At 43.0% G+C, this 20528-nt stretch overlaps 1 long non-coding RNA gene across 1 annotated transcript in view; it reads right to left on the bottom strand.

Annotated features, from left to right (window-relative positions):
- The window catches only part of LOC121037310 (uncharacterized), a 61022-nt gene that overhangs the window by 13407 nt on the left and 27087 nt on the right, over positions 1 to 20528 (bottom strand). The window contains exon 2 of the long non-coding RNA XR_005793702.1: positions 10691 to 10891. This is a non-coding gene — a long non-coding RNA (uncharacterized LOC121037310). The remainder of the gene's footprint in view (positions 1 to 10690; positions 10892 to 20528) is intronic.

The raw sequence follows: 20528 nt of genomic DNA, 5'->3' as shown, positions 1-20528 counted from the left end.
ATGACGCACTCACTGGGCCTGTGGAGGATTCGGCTAATCCGAGGTAAAGCGGTCCGTTCGTTTTTTTTCTTGGTAGATTTGACATCCGGGAGGCAGGTGGATGGCTTTGGGCGAAGGTGGAGAGTCTCTGCCGCCAAGCGAGGTGGCCTCGTCTTTCCGCCAAATGCAACTGAGACACCCCTCACGGAAGTTAACTCTGCGGCCGGCAATCTTTCCAGGGCAAATGACAGAAACACAAAGAGGGCTAACTTCAACGAAAAATGGCTATCACACATCTCCGTGCCGGGCGCCGTTCTAATTCGCTCCTGCAATAACGTCCTCGACCTGCAATAACAGCTCAGTGTCGCGAGGCTATCAGATGCCCCTTTTAGAGATAAAGAATCCAAGGCACGAAGAAATGAAGCAACTGGGCTTGCAGCCACAGAGTTCTTCGGTGACCGAGCTGGTGCAGCCCGTGGGGAAATGGATCAGCGCAGGGGAACCGGCGAGGCTACTGGAGTCAGAGCTCTTTCTCCCTTCTGCACGCGTCCTATCTGCTCTTGTCCCCGCTTCTCTCTGAAAGCTGGTCTCCTTCCCTCCTGCGGCAAGAAGGTCCTCTGTAAGCTCTGGGGAGCGTGGCTGCTTGCAGTCTCAGCCGAGCACCCCAGGGGAGCCGTGAGCTTCTTCCTCCCGGGATTTCTGTACCGAGGCCTTGCTGGGCGCGGTGGGGAGCACGTGAGTTTGCCCATGATCTGGCCAAGCCTAGGTCACTGGCTCCTGTAGAAGGTGATAGCACCGTAATGGCTCCAGTTCTGCTCCCTTCCCTGTATCTGTGCCCTTTTCCATGTGACTTTGCAGTTCTCTCCACAACGAACCCACGTCTCGGTTGCTCAGGGCTGAGTGTGGCCGTGTGACTGCTCTGGCCAATGGGATGACATGTGCTGAGGTTGGACAAAGAACTCCCGTGCCTGGGCCTCCGTTCCTGGGGCTCTGCTGTGCCTCCAGAACTTGCTGGGCTGGCATCCTGGAGGCCGAGAGACCCGTGGAGCGGAGCCCAGATGCCCCAGTGGCCCCTGCGACAGCCAGGCGGCCCCCCTTGGCTGGGGAGAGGACCAGCCAAGACCGGAAGCACTGCTCAGCTGAGCCCAGTCTAAATCATCAACCTGCAGACCAGCGAGCTAACGCAACGCGCTTACGCCTCTGCATTTCTGCCTTGGATTGTTGCCTGGCGGTCTTCACAGTGGAAGATGGGGCATGCTGCCTGAGGCCCACCAGGACCCCGGAGAGGCAGAGAAAAGGGGGCGCTCTTACCAGAGGGCCCAAGGAAAGCATTCTGGACTAATAGGAGAACAGCTCTGTAATCCCCCAAGTTTACTTGTTCTGTTTTTAGGGATCTTGTTGAGGACATTATCCCTATGCTACCTGGAGTCTCTTTGTGATAAGCCATGTGCATTTCTCTTAGATCTAAAATCCAAAGGCTTTGATTTTCTTAAGTACTATTTTCCCTTATGAATAATGCACATTTGTTAACTGAATAGATTTCCCTTTTTACCTTGACCTCCAGGAAGCTCAGGGCCAAAATTCTGGCCCAATATTAGTAAATGGTTGGTCCTGAAAAGATGCATGTTGTTATAGGAAACTTCCCTCCTTTTTCACCCCGCCGTTTGCCTCTTTTCCTTTCTCTTGATTTAAAAAGAAAAAACTCTCCCTCTCTCTTTCGTTGTGTATTTTTTCTTTTACTAAACTGCTTCAAATTCATTTGGGGATGAACAGTGATACAAACTCATAATGAATCAAAGTTGGCCAGCAGTTGGGGAAGAATACAAAATTTGTGGTTGTAGTAACTTTGGTATCATGAACATTGTGGTTTCACATTAAACTGGATTTTTAAAAAAATAAATAAGATCTCATAATAAGGGAAATGAACATTAAAATTACAGTGAGTTTAGGGGCACTTGGGTGGCTCAGTTAGTTAACCGTCCGACTTTGGCTCAGGTCATAATGTCACAGTCCATGAGTTTGAGACCCACATCGGGCTCTGTGCTGACAGCTCAGAGCCTAGAGCCTCCTTCAGATTCTGTGTCTCCTTCTCTCTCTGCCCCTCCCCCTCTCGTGCTCTGTCTGTCTCTGTCTCTGTCTCTCTCTTTCAAAAATAAACATTAAAAAATATTTAAAAAAACAAACAAAAAAACCCAACATTACAATGAGTTTAGGACAGATCAAAATTTGGATGACCCATCTTGACAGTAGGAGTGCTAATCGGGATGACTTGTACAGCAAGTGACAATCCGACAATGTCTCCTCAAAACGTGTATGTCCCTTGGTCCAGGGCTTCTAGGAATTTATTTTAATTAATTTCATTTATTAAAATTAACCAATTTTACACCAAAATTTAAAAGCTGAAATAAATGTATTTAAATTTCACATTTAGGAATTTATCTTTCTAGATATGCAAAAAGATATATGTATAAGGATATTCACTGTGGTTCTGTGAGTGATAAATGTTTGGAAACTGCCCAAATGTGCCTTAAGGGGGAACTGTTTAAAATACGGTATAATCCATTTAATGTAACAATGAGCAACCATATAAAAATGAGAATATTATCAGGTGCCTGGGTGGCTCAGTCGGTTGAGCTGGCTTCTGCTCAGGTCATGATCTCGAGGTCTGTGAGTTCAAGCCCCACGTCGGGCGCTGTGCTGACAGCTCAGAGACTGGAGCCTGTTTCAGATTCTGTGTTTCCCTCTCTCTCTGCCCCTCCCCTGCTTGCGCTCTGTCTCTCTCTCTCTCAACAATAAATAAACATTAAAATAAACAAAAATAAAAATGAGAATATTATCTATGGGATAACGCTAAAAGGTCTTTAGGCTTTAACATTAAAGGGGTGCCTGGGTGGCTCAGTTGGTTAAGCATTTGGCTCAGGTCATGATCCCAGGGTCGTGGGATTGAGCCCCATGTCGGGCTGTGTGCTGAATGCAGAGCCTGCTTAAGATTCTCTCTCTGCCCCTCCCCTTCTCATTCGCATGCTCTCTCTCTCTCTCTCTCTCTCTCTGAAAAACAGGATTTGACATTAAATAAGCAAAGCAAAGTGTAGAACGCTGTGTATGGTACACACTTTGGGGGATGCAGGTGGATGCAGGTATACATAAAAGCCTACATGTATATGCTTGTGTATGTGCAGAATATCTCTGGACAGACCCTCAAGGAAACTGGAGACCACTGCTCGTTCTAGGGATGACAGCGAGGTGGCTGGAGCCAAAGGTCAGAGATTTACTTTTAATTTTACACCTTTTGTGATTTTAGAATTTTGTGCCATATTTTATGAAATCTAGTTTAAAAAAAATGATGGGGGAAAAATGAGTTCTCACTGGTTCATTGCATAAAGAATGACCACAATTGCTTCTTAATGTGAGGGAAGAAAATGAATCTAACCCCTCAAGCAGCTCTCCGTAGTAAAGCAATTGCGCCATTTATTAAATGATAGTTCAATGATCTGAAGGAATTAATTAGTACTCATGCCCCCAAAAGCACGGCTGCAGCCCGTGGAACACAGATTTATATATAGCACCCATTGTTACAGACACCATATCAACTCAACCAAATTTGCTGAGGGCCTCTCATCGGCCAAGTCTTTTGTCAGGAGCTGGAAACAAAAATACCCATAAGACTTTGTCTTTGTTCTTGAGATAGTCACATAAATGGCTAATACACTGTGATGAATTCTAGGACACTTGAAGGCAGGAGTCATTGGGGTTGTCTTTGTATCTGCAGCATCTAGCATGTAGCAGACACTTTCAGAATGTTTGTGGAATGCATGAATGAATGAGTTAATCGAGTAATGAAATTCTGCATTACGTGTGGACAAAGGAGACAACTCTAGGGAGGGAGGCAACTTAAGAAGTGATAAACTGGGTCGTGAAGAATTACCCAAATCCACAGCCTCATTACCCAGCACTAAGACTATCACAAAAGGTGTCCACGCAGAGGGTTGTCCATTATTGACATGAGCTATTATTGAGTAGGTCGGCAGGTGGGCAATTCCTGGTTTTCTGGAAGAACATGCCCTGTGGGGCCAGGAAGACTTGTGTTAAAAACCCAAATTCACCACTTATCCCCGGAAGACCATGGGCAACTCAACCTTTCTGAGCCTTCGCCTTTTCATTTATAAATTGGAAATAATCTTACCAAACGTACAGGTTAATTGTGAATGTTTGGGATCGCGGATTCATTTATTCACTTATTGAAGAAACAGCGAGCCATGCGTAGGTGCCTGGCACTGTGTTTGTATGTACAAAGTTGAGCCCGGTGGGGCGCCTGGGTGGCTCAGTCGGTTAAGCGGCCGACTTCGGCTCAGGTCACAATCTCGCGGTCCGTGAGTTCGAGCCCCGCGTCGGGCTCTGTGCTGACAGCTCAGAGCCTGGAGCCTGTTTCAGATTCTGTGTCTCCCTCTCTCTGACCCTCCCCTGTTCATGCTCTGTCTCTCTTTGTCTCAAAAATAAATAAAAACGTTAAAAAAAAATTTTTAAGTTGAGCCCGGCAGGGAAACCCAATAGATATTAATGCATGGAACCTGTTGCGCTATCGATATTGTTTGGTAACAGGTCATTCCTTCCACTTCGTGATCAGGAGGAATTAGGAAAGAGTAACTGCACACTTCTGTTAGTGTGAAATGAATGGAAGGGAACTTCATAAAGAAGATGAAGGTGAGTAGAAGGATAAATCCACTCGTGGCTTAATAAGTTCAGAGAGGATTCTGACTCTCATTAGCAGAGACCACAGGGCCTTTTGGCAGGAATCTCCTGTTACTGGTGTAGGATGTCTGAAGTTTTTTGAAAACGTAAATGGAGATCACCAAAGGAAAAATTAAGAAAAGTAGAACTGGGAGAAGCTGATCATCCCCAGTAGCCCCCACCCAGCTTCTAGACCCTAGGCTTCCCGCTGTCTTCACTTGGCTGAGGAGAGAAGGGCTTTCACTCACTCTGTTCCAAGGAGGCTATGAGGACCAACAGGTCAAGCAATTTGCTGACTTTTATGGGGAGTTGGGGTGTGCGGTGGAGAGTGGCTAGAATAACAAGGGAAGTGGGGACACTGTTGGAGAAGAGCAGGTGTTCTGGAAGAGACAGAGGAGAGGTGTCTAACAGACACTCCCTACCAGCCATGGGAAGGCCTCCAAGAGGAAATCCTGAAGCTCTGGTTGGTGAGAACCTTCTCCCTGAATAGAGGCAAGACAGTAGGCCAGAGGGCTCAATGTCTGATTTAGTCCAAACCCCCACCCCCAACCAATATTATAGGTTTCGAAGGGTTGCTATAGACATTGAATAATGACCTGTCTGAAACTTCTCTTTCATGTTTCTTTGGGAAATATGATATAACTGGTAAAATCAACATTGAAGGCAAGAATCTCTGTGCCCATGAAGATATCTCCAGATGGGCTACGTGCTGCAAGGAGACCCATACACAGATGCCCCTCAGGGCTGAGATGCTCTTGTGGGCCATAGAGGAGGGACTTCTCACAGGGGCAGTGATGGCAGAAAGCCAGCATGGTGACCTGGCCTCTGCCTCATTTTGCAATCTTCTCTCCTCCCTCTGTCCCCTTCCATGCGATGCTGCGGCCCCAGCATACATTTCCCTTCTCACTCTTGCACCTTCTTCATAAGGCTGCTTCTGTCTTAAACAGTTTTGCCAACTCCTCTGTGTTCTTCGAAGTTCAGATTGGGATTATCCTTCCAGAAGTCAACTTTGGTCATCCTTTCTTTCACCTGCCCGTGCCCACCAACCCATGCCGGCTCCCCACCGTCCCAAGTAGTATATACCTTACCGTAGAGTCCTCAAGTTCCTTCCTTCTCTGACTCCTCCTCCACTGGGCTGTGGGCTTGAATATAATGGGTCTTGTATCGTCACATCCCCAGAACCCGTGGCAGTATTTGGCACGTAGTAGGGACCCCAAAAGTGGTTAGGTTGACTGAACTAGTTACTGAATGAGTTTGGAAAATGCACCCACTAGGGGAAAATGATCATTTTTGATCAAAAATTTTTTTCAAGGAGTTTAAATTGAGGTGATAGACCAGAGTCCACACTTCACCTCTTGCAGGATGGAAACGGAGGGGCAAAAAGGACCTGTCCTGAGCCGCTGAAGGGCTCAAGGGTGTGAGAACATGCCCAATATATAAAGGGACAGAGCCAAAAAGAGTCCACAAAATAACTGGTGGCTTTATGAGTTTTTCCCAGGAGGTGACATTTTCAAACACCAATTCCAAGTCCTGAGAACAGCCTCTTTGGAATGGTTCTTGAAAAGCATTTGAGAGAGTAGCATTTGAGAGAGAGAAGTTAAAGCTAGAAACATAGGACTTCACTGACAGGAAGTGGTTTCTTTTTGTTTTGTTTTGTTTTGTTTTGTTTTGTTTTGTTTTTCCTCTACAGTTGAAGACTGGAAAACCCAACCCCATGCCTCTTGAAGATTTACAAACAGATGTGGCTCTCACGGACCATCCGCAGCCGCTGTCTCAAAGCCAGCCACTGCATGGCTTACAAGGAGCAGCTTGTCTGACGGGAACCCACCGCCATCCCCTCCAAGGGCAGGGACCCAACCAGCTTCCTGCATGAGGTCATCGCTTCACAAGGGGGTTTAAAGCTATTTGTTTTCCAAACAGCTGCTTCCAACCTTGTACTGGCATCAAGACGTAAAATTGCAAAGTGATTATCAGCATTTCACATCGAATAAGTGCAAACAATGGGGTCAAGCCACAGACATGTCTTAATTCTGCTCATCATCACTTTTGAGCCAAAGAGAGGTCACACAAAGGTGGGGTGGAAATGTTTTCTGACGGAAGGAAGCGGAGAGTTTTTTCTTAGGTGGTTTTGCCAAAACCTCAGGGCAAGGAAGTCTCCTTGCCCCCCCCCCCCCCACTGCCCCCACACACACACCCATGGAAGGTTCTGGAAGGTTGCTGTGGCATAGCTATGCATTGGGAAGACTGGATTCCCTCAGACGATCAGTCACCCTATGGGTTAGGCTTGTAACACCACCGCGGCTACTAGATTTAGAAACAAGAAATGAAAAATGGAATCAGGCTAAAGCCTGCCGCAATCAATTTGAAAGAAATGCATTTTTGTTAGCTATTGATAATGAGGGAAGGAATACGGTATTTCGCTTTGGCAGGTCTCATTTCAAAACTCCGGTTTCATCAACAGAGAGCTGGATGGCTTTGGGCAAGTTACTAGCGAGACAGAGCCTTCATTTCCTCCTGTTTACAATGGTAATTATGGAACCTTCTACAGACAGTTCTTGTGAGGATTTGAGGTAGTGTATAGAAAGCTGACTCCCGCAGCAAAGATAGGGTGTAAAATGTGACATTAGTAATGGTAATGTAGTATTTCGCTTTGAAAAACTGTCTCTCTTCAAGTAACTGGGCAACTCACTACCGAGTCCAGGAAACAGAGAAAGAGGCAGCAGGCAAGATAAAAATGACGACAGGGCCAAGGTAATGAAATCCCATTTTATGAAGGAAATGACAAGGTGCATATGGCCTGGTCTAGTACCTTCTTTATGGGCTCCTGCCATGTGTTCATGTGTTGACTAAGGTGGGGCTAAAGGTCCCTCCATATTCATAGTCCGAGAAAACTGGATTATTTCACTGTCAGATGGAGGCGCAGCCTGCTCAGAGGGGAGTTTATTTGAGCCTTACTCCCCCCGAGGCCCCAACTTCCCAAGGGAATTCCACCCCGCTCCTTTCCTTCCAGCGCACAGAGCGCGGTCCACGCAATCAGTCTATCTTTTGGCACCTGAGCGATGCTTGAGAAGCAGGTGCATCTGCTTAATATCCAACCTGCTCTTATTGCCAACCCCAATGACACCAGTGGGTTCAACTGACCATGATTGTAGAGGAGTCAGGGTTTGTCCTTGTTCCAAGAATACAATTTCATAACAGCCATAAAACGAGGACTCTGTTTAGCTCAAGGATATTGAACTGGGGTGAGGAGCTCCAGCTGGGAAACTAAGGATGATAAACTTCGCCGCAAATTGGCAAGAGTATTGTTATACCAGTCTTTTGTCTTCTTGGAGAGGTCATAAAAGGCATCCAAGATGCTGTGTTTGAGTTTCAATAAAACGCAGATCCCCCTCCCCTGATCCACGCCTCCGGGGTGCCTTCCCTACGACTCCCAATAACACTCGGGCAAACAATAGTCTTGGACTGTGTAAAAAGGGCATTTAATGAAATCCTTTTGATGCGACATGCCGAACGCATAAACTGAAGGATACTAGCACAAACCGTGGTCCAGTGTCCTGAGAACCAGTCATTGACCACCTGGCTCAGTCTTGGTTCAGGACAAACCAATACAACCATCTCTACTGTGGACATAAAAACAATGGCCCCCAAAACGATACCCCGAGAAGGGCACAGACGTTAAAGAGGTGCACCTGAAACAGCTGGGAGAGTTGTAGAGCCACCTCCCTTCAAGAAAAAGAGCATCTTTTGGGTTTTTTTGCCACCTGGAGTCTTTCCCATTAGAGAATCACCCCCTCACTTGCTGCCGGTCCTTATGGTTCTGTGGAATTTGAATCCGTACCTGATCCAGGAGGTTGAATGACCCAGGATTACAAGCAGTACCTATTTTCCCTGACCACTGATTGGTCGAGAGATAGGCATGTGACTCACACAGAGCCAATGAGATTTTATGAGGGAGTTCTGGGAAACTCTCACTGGCTGTGAAATGAGAGGGTTGGGAATGCCATGTGAGGTCTAGGGCTACTGAAAGAGGAAGCCTGGGGCCCGGGAAGAGCCAAGGAGAGAACTGGGTCTGGGGGTCATCATCTGAGCCCTGCCCAAGCCAGCCCTTCTACGGACTTTGTAATTCTGTGAGTCACCAACCTCCCTTTTCTGCCCCAGCCGCTTCAGGTGGGGAATTTTGCCACCTGCAGCCCTTTATTGCCCCAGTGTCTCTACTCTTGCTCCTTATCACTTCCTCTTTTTACTTGTTTTCTCATTTTAAAAGCATTACGTACTTATTTTCGGCAATTTCGCAAACATGAAATAAAAGAAAGCAACTTTCCCAAGACCACGCAGATCTCAGGTGGCTGAGCCATGATTCTTACTGCAGCTGGCTGATGTCCAAGGCTATTTTCCTAACCCTACAACCTACTTTCGGCCTCTCACAGGCTTCTAGGCATTTCAGTGGAGAACCTTCAGTCTCTTCCTCCCTTTGGAGTAGTTTTTTCTCATGAGCATAGATAATTATTCTTCTGCAAAGTTGGAGTGATGTTATACATATAGTTTAGATACTTTTTTAAACTTAGTAATGTATTACGGACATTTCCCCAAGTCTTTAAGTATTTTACAGGAACACTATTTTTAATGGCTGCATACTATTTCATTTGAATTGAATATATCAGAATTTGTTTATTTAAACGTTCTTTTATTGTTGGACCTTTATGTGATCCATATTCTTTTCTAATTTTTTGTATCCTTTCCTTTAAAAAAAAAAAACAAATAGGTGGAGCTAGGAGATTTTAGGCAAGTGAAATTATTCTTTAAAAAAAATTTTAATGTTAATTTCTGAGACAGAGTGTTAGCAGGGGAGGGGCAGAGATAGAGGAAGACACAGAATCTGAAGCAGGCTCCAGGCTCTGAGCTGTCAGCACAGAGCCCGACGCGGGGCTCGAATTCACGAACAATGAGATCATGACCTGAGCCAAAGTCAGATGCTTAACTGACTAAGCCACCCAGGCATCCTGGCAAGGGAAATTATTCTATATGATATGGTAATGGTGGGTACTTGTCATGCATTTGTCAAAACCCAAAAATATACCACAAAAAAAGAGTGAACCCTAATGTAATCTATGTATTTTAGTTAATAATGATGTCTTAACACCATTGTTGTGTCATCAATTGTAACAGATATACCCCACCCAGTGCAAGCTATTAATAATAAAAGAAACTGGAGAAGAAGGGTATATTGGAATTTTCTGTACTTTCTGCTCAATTTTTCTGAAAATCTAAAACTTTTTCATAAAATATTCTATTCATGAAAATTAGTTAACAGTCTAAATGAACAAACAAAAAGCCACATAAATATAAATTGTTCACCAGTTCTGATTATTTTCTTCCGATGAATTCGTAGGAGCAGAGTTACTGAAACAAAGGTTAAGATGTTGTAGACATGTTATGATCATTTCTTTTCAGGAAAAACAAAAATGTATCACTTCACATACTCACCACCAATGTGTTAGAGTGTCTAGTTCATTCCATTCTCGTTAACACTAAAAGGTATTGAGTCTTTAAATCTTTGCAAATTTAATGAAAAACACATAATGCCTACTTCTGATTGCCTGTCTTCATTAACTATAAAAATTAAAACAGTATGTTACATGTTAATGGTACGGAATAAATATTTCAGAAACAGAATTAAGTTCTTGAAAAAGGTAGTATCAGTGGGCGCCTGGGTGGCTCAGTCGGCTAAGCATCCGACTCTTGATTTCAGTTCAGGCCATGATCTCATGGTTCATGAGTCTGAGCCCCACAACGGGCTCCATGCTGACAGTACAGAGCCTGCTTGAGGTTCTCTCTCTCCCTCTCTCTCTCTCTCTCTGCACCTCCCACATGCTCTGTCTCTCTCTCTGTGTTAAAATAAATAAACTTTTTTTAAAGGTAGCATCACAAACCATTGGACAAAAAGAATAATTTCTCGGGGCAAAGTGAGATTCACACGTCATACCTCCTCCAGTGGTCTTCAAGCATGAGTGTACATCCAGAGCCCTCAGAGGACTTCTTAAAAGACATATTGATACGTGCCAGGCCATTTCTAGTTCAGGAGGCCACAAGGCTCAGCATTTCATTTCTGCCATGGTTTCAGATGATGCTGATGCTGCTGGTCTGGGGATCACACCTTGAGAAACAATCCCTCGTACAACAAACTCTAGGAAAAAAAGAAGCGTGGATGAAAAAATAAATCTCTCTCGGTCCTTAACAGGTTAAGAATGTAAAATGCATGGATGTAGATGGTCTTAATAGTATAATTAATAATGTAAGTGTATATATATATATACATATAGAAATTTATGTGTCACATAATTATATTCCAGAATGTATTTTTTTTCAAGTGTGTATGAAATGATTACAGACCTTAATTATATACCAGGAATAAGGTCCACATTTTACCATAAAGCCAACCTCAACATATTTTTAATAGCAGAAAGAGGATGGATCACAGTTTCTGTCTAAAATGCAATAAATCTGGAAATAAACAAGTGGGAACAATCCAATGATAGCATCCCAGCCACTTGGGAAATATACCACTCTCTCTCTCAATACATATTTGCTAACACAACAATAATGAGACCTTGGGCACCAAAATGCATATGTTGAAGTCAAAATGTTCTCGAGCTGCAAGTTCTCCCATTGCTAGCAAAGAAGAGTGACATGAACTAATTATGAAACTCAAAAATTTAGGAAAAGAATATCAAACCTAAAGGAGAAGGAAATAAACACAAAAAAGCATGAAGCTTTGCGGAAACCAGAAAACCTAAAAGCAGGGGAGTTGATTCATTAATGAAAGAGATAGAAAAACTCAAGAAAAGCAAGTCATAATCTCCCTTAATCCAAGAAGCAGAAAGAGTAAGAAAATGCAAATATCCAAAACCCGACAAAAGAAAAGGCCGATAACCACCGAGGCAGGGGAAAGCTCTCAAAAGTCTTAAAAGATACTTTGTAAACCTGTGGAAATAAACTCAAAAACTGATAGGGACAATTATTCTGAGATAAATAAATGTCCCCCATGAAGAAGAAATGGGAAACCTAAAATAAGCTAGGAGATGATTGTGAAGGAATCTCTCCCTAAAGAAGCCGGGTCCACACAGCTTACGTGGCTCCAACCATCAAAGAAGAGAGAATACAGAAATTACTTAAATTGTTCCAGAACTCAAAGAAAGAAGGAGTGCTTCTCAATGCTCTACTGTGTTTACAAAGCCAGAAAAACACTGCAACAAAACCTATCAAAGACACACTAAAAAGAAAGCTGCAGACCTCATTTCACTTGTAAATCCTAAACAAAATATTAGCAGGTAGGATCCATCAGTACCAGCAGGCCAGTGTCATTACTGACCCATGACGTCTGTCCAAGCCAGCATGATAAGCCAAAACAGAAGACGTAAGTATTAGAGAATAGCAAGCAAAATTATCTTTACTTGAAGAAAAAATGATGATATACAGAGAAAACCCAACAGCATGGATGGAAAGCCATTAAAACCAGTGATAATACAATTCGAGTTCCAAAACAAATAGACAAAAAAAGTAATCGCTTTCATACTAACTAGTCAGAAAGTATAACGGATAAACAATTCCATTCATAATAACAATTTATAGATATCATTAAGGAATATGATGCATGCTCTATAGAGAAAACAACAAAACTCTCTAGATGGACAATAGAGGAGATGGGAGAGGCCGACCTGGTAGATTGTGAAGCAGGGAAAAAGCAATTATTAGTTTCTGAGCTGTAAGATTTGGCTACAGAATTTCTCCTGGGAGAGAAAAGTGTTTTTGTTAAGCCAACACCTTGATGGGCTGGTTTAATTTTGGCAAGATAGTGCCTATTCCTTGCTGTGGAGGACAAGAATTAAAATAGATCGGGTTGGAGGAGAGTGAACCAGGAAGAAGAAGGCAAGAGATCCCGGGGGTGCAACTGAAGCTTAATCGGAAAGTGAGGACCTTCTTCCTGTAAGAGGACAAGTAGAGGCTTTTGAGAGCAAATACGTAAACATTCCAATATTCAGTTGAAAGTCATTTGTTCTGTTCGTTTTAATGTAAGCCATTCGCGGAGCCTCCAAATCTTCGGTGATGAAGATTGTGGTTGTGGTCGTGGTGATAACAGTTCGTGTTTATTGTGTACCTACTTTCTAGGCAATACACTAAGCATTTAAACTGTGTTTATCATTTAATAGTCAAAAAAAATCTATTTCCCATAATAGATGAGGAACTCAGGCAGAGAGAAGTTAAGTAACTTGACCAAGCGCACAGCTTGCCAGTGGAGTCTAACTGTTGACCTAGACATTCTGACTCCAGGGCTCAGACTTATCCTGAAGTTGCCCATGTCGTGTGCTCGTGGCCTTGAGTTCATGCCAGCAAAAAGATCAGATGGTCTCCAGTGGGGTGTTGTGGACTGGAGAAAGGACAGACGTGCAGGGGTCAGAGCCAGAGCAGAGATCAAAAATTCCATGGAAGCAGAAAAATGGAACTGGCTCAGGAAAAAATAAACACCGAACCCCTTCCACTGCCATGAAACCCCAGAGAGACTGAGAAGCGTGTTGGGACTTCTATCAGGTGTGAGATGGGATGTTGAGACAATTTTATTACATCTTAAAGTAAACGATTACTTCAGCTGGCTGGATAATGTAAATTCATCCAAGAGGCTGAAATATGGCTTATAATTATTAAAATGCCAACGTTCCCTAAAAGAATCCGTAAAAATAAATCCAAGCCCTCCCAAATTCTAATGGGATTCTCTAACTTGCCCAAATTATTAAAAATGTATTTAGTAGAATAAACTTAGACAAATTGCCAAGGAAAGAGCTAAAAAGAACTGTTACATTGTTTGGTTTCTTTGCTATGGAGTTGTAGGAGTTCTTTATATATTTTGGATGATAACCCCTTATCAGATATAGAATCTGCAAATATTTCCTCCCATCCAGTGGGTTGCATTTCCATTTTGTTGATTTCCTTTGCTGTGCCGAAGTTTTTTAGTTTGAGGTAGTCCTACTGGTCTATTTTTTTTTTCTTTTATTGCCTTTGCTTTTGGAGTCAGATTTTAAAAATCATCACCAAGACCAATGTCAAGGAGCATCTCACCTCTATTTTCTTCTAGGAGTTTTATGCTTTCAGGTCTTACAATTGAGCCTTTAATCCATTTTGAGTTAATTTTTGCGTGTGGTGTAAGACAGTGGTCCAGTTTCATTCTTTTGTGTGTGGCTGTCCAGTTTTCCCAAGAGCATTTATTTCCCCGTTGTATATACTTGTCTCCTTTGCTGTAAATTACTTGACCATGGGTTTATATCTGGGATCTATATTCTATTTTATTGATCTCTGTGTTCGTTTTTATGCCAATAACACATTTTGATGACCATAGCTTTGCACGATAGTTTGAGATCAGGGAGCATGATGCCTTCAGCTTCGTTCTTCTTTCTCAAGATCATTTTGTTTATTTAGGGTCTTTTGTGATTTCATACACATTTTAAGATTATTCTATTTCTGTGAAAAGTGCCATTGGAATTTGGATAGGGATTGCATTGAATCTGTAGATTGCTTTGGGAAGTGTGTATATTTTAACAATATTAATTCTTTCAACCCATGAGCACAGCATATTTTTCCACTTCTCTGTGTCTTCTTCCATTTCTTTCATCAGTGTTTTATAATTTTCAGTGTACGGGTCTTTCACCTGCTTGGTTATATTTTTTCTAGTTATTTGATTCTTTTTGATGCAATTGTAAATAGAATTGTTTTCATAATTTCTCTTTTTGATCATAGTTTTTAATGTGAATTTTTATTTTTGAGAGAGAGAGAATGAGCAGAGGAGGGGTGGGGGAGGGGGGGACAGAGGATCCAAAGGGTGCTCCTCACTGATAGCAGTGAGCCCAATGAAAGCTCAAATTCAAGAACTATGAGATCATGACCAGAGCCGAAGTCAGGCGCTCAACCGACTGAGTCACCCAGACACCTCCGATCATTATTAATGTGTAGAAACACAACAGATTTTTCGGTATTGATTCCATATCCGGCAACGTTACTGAATTTGTTTATTAATTCGAATAGTGTTGGGTGGTGTCTTTAGGGCTTTCTGTATATACTATCATGTAATCTGCAAATATTGGCAGTTTTACCCTTTTCTTTCTAATTTGGATGCCTTTATTCTTTTTCTTGCCTAATTGCTCTGGCTAGGACTTCCAATACTATGTTGAATAAAAGTGACAAGAGTGGGCATCTCTGTCTTGTTCCTGATCTTAGAAGAAAAGCATTCACTTTTTTACCATTGAGTGTGATGTTAGTTGTGGGTTTGTCATATATGGCCTTTATTATGTTGAAGCACGTTCCCTCTCCACCCACTTTGTTGAGAGTTTTTATCATAAATGAATGTTGAATTTTAACAAACTTTTTTTCTGCATCTACTGAAATTATCATCTGATAATTATTATTATTATTATATATTGTTATATAATATTATTAATATTATAATAATTATTATAAATAATAAATTATAATATAATTATAAAAATTATAAAATAAATTATAATATAAAAATATAATAATATTATAATAATATACTAATATTATTAATTATTATTATTATTATTCCTCCTTGAGTTTATTGATGTCATGTATCATGTTGATTGATTTGCAAATATTGAAACTTTCTTGCATCCCTGGAATAAATCCCCACTTCATCATGGCATATGACCCTTTTAACGTATTGGTTTGCCAATATTTTGTGAGGATTTTTGCATCTATGTTCATCATGGGTATTGACCTATGATTTTTGTTTTTGTGGTGTCTATCTGGTTTTAGTATCAGAATAATGCTGGCCTTGTGAAATGACTTTGAATGTACTTCCTTCTCTTCTAGTTTTTAGAAGATTTTGAGAGGATTGGTGTTAATTCTTCTTTGAATGTTGGCAGAATTCACCAGTGAAGCTATTTGCTGCTGGACTTTTGTTCATTGAGAGGTTTTTGATTACTGATTCAATCTGCTTACTATCAATAAGTCTCTTCAGATTTTCCATTTCTTCATAACTGAGGCTGGAAGGTTGTGTATTTCTAGGGATTTATCCATTTCATCCAGGTTGTCCAATTTTTTGGTTAAGTTAAAAATGGCCAGAGGATCTGAATAGACATTTTTTTAAGGAAGACATACAGATGGCCTGCAGGTGCATGAAAAGATGCTCAACATCACGAATCATCAGGGAGATGCAAATCAAAGCCATAATGAGACATCGCTTTGCACCTGTTAAAATGGCTAGTATCAAAAAGCTAAGAAATAACAAGTGTTGGCAAGAATGTGCAGAGAAGGGAACCCTTCTGCACTGTAGATGGAGATGTAAACTGGTGTAGCCTCTAGGGAAAACTGTATGGAAGTTCCTTAAAAAATGAAAAATAAAACTACTATATGATCCAGCAATCCCACTTCTGAGTATCCAAAGAAAATGAAAACACTAATTCAGAAAGATATATGCATCCCATGTTCATGACAGCATTATTCACAAAGGCAAGATATAGAAACAACCTAAGTGTCCATCGATGGATGAATGGATAAAGAAGATATATACACCCACACATACAAGGGAATATTATTCAGCTATAAAAAGGAATGAAATCTTGCCATTTATGACAACATGAATGGACCTTGAGGGCATCATGCTAAGTGAAATAAATCAGAGGAAGACAAATACCACATGATTTCACTCATATGTGAATTTTTTAATTGAAAAAAATAACAAGCTTATGGGTATAGAGAACAGATTGGTGATTGCCAGAGCCAGGGGTTGTGGGATGGGCAAAATACGTGAAGGGGGTCGGAAGGCACAAATTCCAGTTAGGAAATAAATAAGTCCTGGGGATGTCATGGACAAGCACGGTGACTATAGTTACTAATACCGTATTGCATATTTGAAAATTGCCAAGAGAGTAGATGTTAAAAGTGCTCATTACAAAACAAGGGGAATTATTAAGGAGAACTTCACCCATGAGATAATAAAACACATTATGAAGCTACATGAATTAAAAGAGTATATATTTCAAATCAGGAAACTAGTCAATAACTAATGTTTGAACAAATGGTTGAACATTTGAAAAAAATCTAGACACCTTTCTACATCTTACACCAAACATAAATTCAAATGAACCAAGGATTTAAATACGAAAATGTAACACAAAAGTACTACCGTAAAACATGGATGAATAATCTTGGTGTGACGAAAACCATTCCAAGTTCGATACAACCTTCCAGCTCACCCCCTAACCACCAAAAGGGGGAAGAGAAGATGGCCTGGATATTTTCAAAGCCAGGATTTGATGAGATGGTTAATTGAGCACTTGTAATTATTCCCGGTTCCGCCCAAATTTTCATGAAGTGTAGAAATATATATGTTATATATATATACTTTAATAATAAAATGATAACTGGTTTGGATAATAAGAAAGAGTGCCATTGGCAGACAAGAACTTTTGAAAAGCTCCTTTAAAAAGCCAAATGGATCCGATCAACATAGAGAAAAGAGAAGAAAGGGGCGATAGGAAACCCATGCCTCAGACATTTGCAGGAGAAACTTCCGTAGAAGAGGGAGAGGTTGGTGGCTGCTGGGAACCCCCAGGGACTGATTGTGGGAAGAGGAAGGGAGAGCGGGTTGGAGTTACTGCGAATGTGTGGTTAGTTGAGGGCCTGCCTCCAAGTACCGACATCCTGACAAAAAGCAGTGAGTGGGCACTGAGTCCAGAGAACAGGGCAGTGTGCAGGTAGCTACTGACCCCAGAGAGGAGAGAGAACAAACTCTCAGTATGACAGTGGCTCGGACACCAGTGTTTTCTTATTCTCCCTTCCAAAACCCCTCTAAAATCAGAGATTTTGATTTTTCTTGACTCATAAACCCACAAGGACAAACAGACTGGGAAACCCGACAGCTGTAACGAAGTCCGGGATGCTAGGAAACAGGTGGACCGGCGGAAACTGACGGGAGAAAGCTGGCTACCCCCCACCCCCACAGGGTGGGGGTGGGGGGTAGCCAAGAAGCCACCTGCTCTACACCGCAAGACTCCCAAGAGGGGGCGTCAGATGCCTCTGCAGTAGCAATGAAGGTAGTGCAAAAACCAAACCAAAAGAAATGGGTGTTTAAGAAGCCGGTTCCCCAGACTCGGCTACCACCACCACTAGCATCCAGGCAGAAATGCAAGGCCCCAGCCCGAGGGATGGAAAGTTCAGGAGCACCAGGGATTGCAGAGGACGGGGACGCCATTCAGGGCAGGGGGAAGAGGGGTGAGTGATCATTCACCTGACTGAAGGCCCCATGTAATCAGTCCCCAGAACTGTGGCCGACAGGATGACACCCGCCAGGTGGGGGGTGGAAGGCCCTTCTCTAGACAAGCAGAATGGCCCAAGAGGAAAGACCTGACCATTCTGCAGGAAGTCCGCAGCTTTCAAACCTCGCCTTCAAGCTCAAAGCTTCCAGGGACATATTTTTCCCATCATGTTGCACTGCCCTCCTCCCCAGCACCCAGTGCCACCCTTAGGACCCCCATCGGCACCCTGCTTTGGAGTCGTGGACAGTGGCCCAGTGCACCTGGCCTGTGGGTCCGGGAGCAGACTTCCTCGCTGGCCAGGAGCCTCCCTGCCTCCTCCACACGCCCACCCCCAGTGGTGGCGGCGACGCCTGCTGGTTTCCGCCTCTCCCCTCTGGGCGGAGAGCAGGGGAGAGAGACCCCAGCCTGCTCCTGGTGCCGCTCCCCAAGGAGGGCTTAGCTGCCGGCCACTTTGCTGCCCAGAACCTCTGCAACCAAGCCACCCGTAACAGTGGAAGAAAACCAACGCCAGGCAAGAAAGACCACAGACTCAACAACAGAAAAGGCTAAAATCCAAGTAAATTGAGTTAATAGCGAGGCACAAGACTTAAAAAAAAAAAAAAAATGTATAATCTTCAGAGGCTTAAAGAGAGGCCCTCACAGCTCTACAACAAGAACGTGCCGGTATAATGAAACAGGGATCTTGGAATTAAACTGTGATAATCACAATTAAAAAGGGGCAGCTGACAAGCCCACCCTAAGGTTGAACGGTTGAGCTAGAGGATCAGACCCAAGGACTTCTTCTCCCCAGGACACAAAGAGGAAGCTATGGAAGGGAAGAGTCTTAGAGGAGTGATTCTAACATTTCAACCCTTTCTGGTCAGAGGTTCACAAAAAGGAAAACAAACCAGTGAGAAGAGGGGCACGTGGGTGGCTCAGTCAGTCATGGTTCCGGTCATGATCTCACAGTTTGTGGGTTCGAGCCCCACGTCGGGCTCTGTGCTGACAGCTCGGAGCCTGGAGCCTGCTTCGGATTCTGTGTCTCCCTCTCTCTCTGCCCCTCCCCTGTTCACACTGTGTTTCTCTCTGTCTTTCAAAAATAAAATGTAAAAAAGAAAAGAAAAGAAACCAGAGGGAAGAAAAAGAGTCAGAGTTGCTATTTTGCATTTCCCAGACCTTGAGAAAGACACAGGTGTTCATATTGAAAGGACTCATGGCATCATATTCTGTGACTTCTCTTAAAGTTTATAAAACTTCATAAAAATGCTTAGACTCCTCTGAAGAATTAGCTCTGTGCTTATTCTGCTCTTCCATACATTTAAGATATAATAAGTTCTAACATTTTTTATAAGTCCCGCTGTACATCTTCTACAACCTGGTGGTCTTACCATCCCTCTTCTTGGTTCCTGAGTTCCTGTGTCAAATCTCTGAATTGCTATAATTTGCCCCTATCTGTGGCTTTGCTATTCTAGTTCCCACCTCAAACGGACACGGCCAGTTTCTTCTGTTAGGACTTTAGTCTCCAAGAGGCGGGCCTATATGAGCTTGAGGGGAGCTATCTCACCAACAGGGTGCTTTCTTTAACTGTGAGCCTTTGCACCGGAATGTTCTGCTGGTGTGTTATATAATAACCATTACATGGATCATTTCTGCCAGCCTCCTAGGGGCCTCACAGGAAATTATCACTGCCCATCTTGTAACTGTTGATTTGGATGCACATCAGGTAAGAGTCCATATGTACACACATGAATCTGTGTAAAGTAGGATAGCGTGGGCTACATCCGTGTCCCCAATTCCAAATTCAAGTCACATATTGAACATCTAACGCACAGGTCAAATAACCACGCGTCTTGCAGGACAGTTTTGTTCTGTCGACTGAATACAGGTCATAGAAACATTTTGTTCGGCCCGCATGGTATTTTTAGAAGCATTTTAATTGGTTGCTGGAAAATCAGCCTCAAGTGCCAGCAAGACAACAGTAGGCATGTGCTCGCTCAAACCACCACGTACCAGGGCGCCTGGGTGGCACAGTCGGTTGAGCGTCCGACTTCAGCCAGGTCACGATCTCGCGGTCCGTGAGTTTGAGCCCCGCGTCAGGCTCTGGGCCGATGGCTCGGAGCCTGGAGCCTGTTTCCGATTCTGTGTCTCCCTCTCTCTCTGCCCCTCCCCCGTTCATGCTCTGTCTCTCTCTGTCCCAAAAATAAATAAACGTTGAAAAAAAAATTAAAAAAAAAAAAAAAACACCACGTACCAACATCAGTGGGAGCAAAACAAACCATACAACATTATCTTTGTGAAGCAAAGCAGAGAATCACTCCACACTCATCCACTCGAGATACTTACTAAGCACCTGCTCTGTGTCAAGCACAATGCTAATCAAAGGGGATACAAAGATGTATAAATCCATTGGATATTTCATCAGAAAAGACCTTAGAGATCACCTTCATCGATTTCCAGATAGAGAAATAAAAACTCAGTGATGTCAAAAGCTTTTCCCAAGGTCAAACACCAGTTGGT

The sequence above is a fragment of the Herpailurus yagouaroundi genome, unplaced genomic scaffold, assembly GCF_014898765.1.
Source record: "Herpailurus yagouaroundi ecotype Mexico unplaced genomic scaffold, PumYag 163, whole genome shotgun sequence".
NCBI classification, from domain to species: Eukaryota; Metazoa; Chordata; class Mammalia; order Carnivora; family Felidae; genus Herpailurus; species Herpailurus yagouaroundi.
The sequence above is the reverse complement of the archived record's forward strand: the minus strand, read 5'-3'. Positions and strand labels throughout refer to the sequence as shown.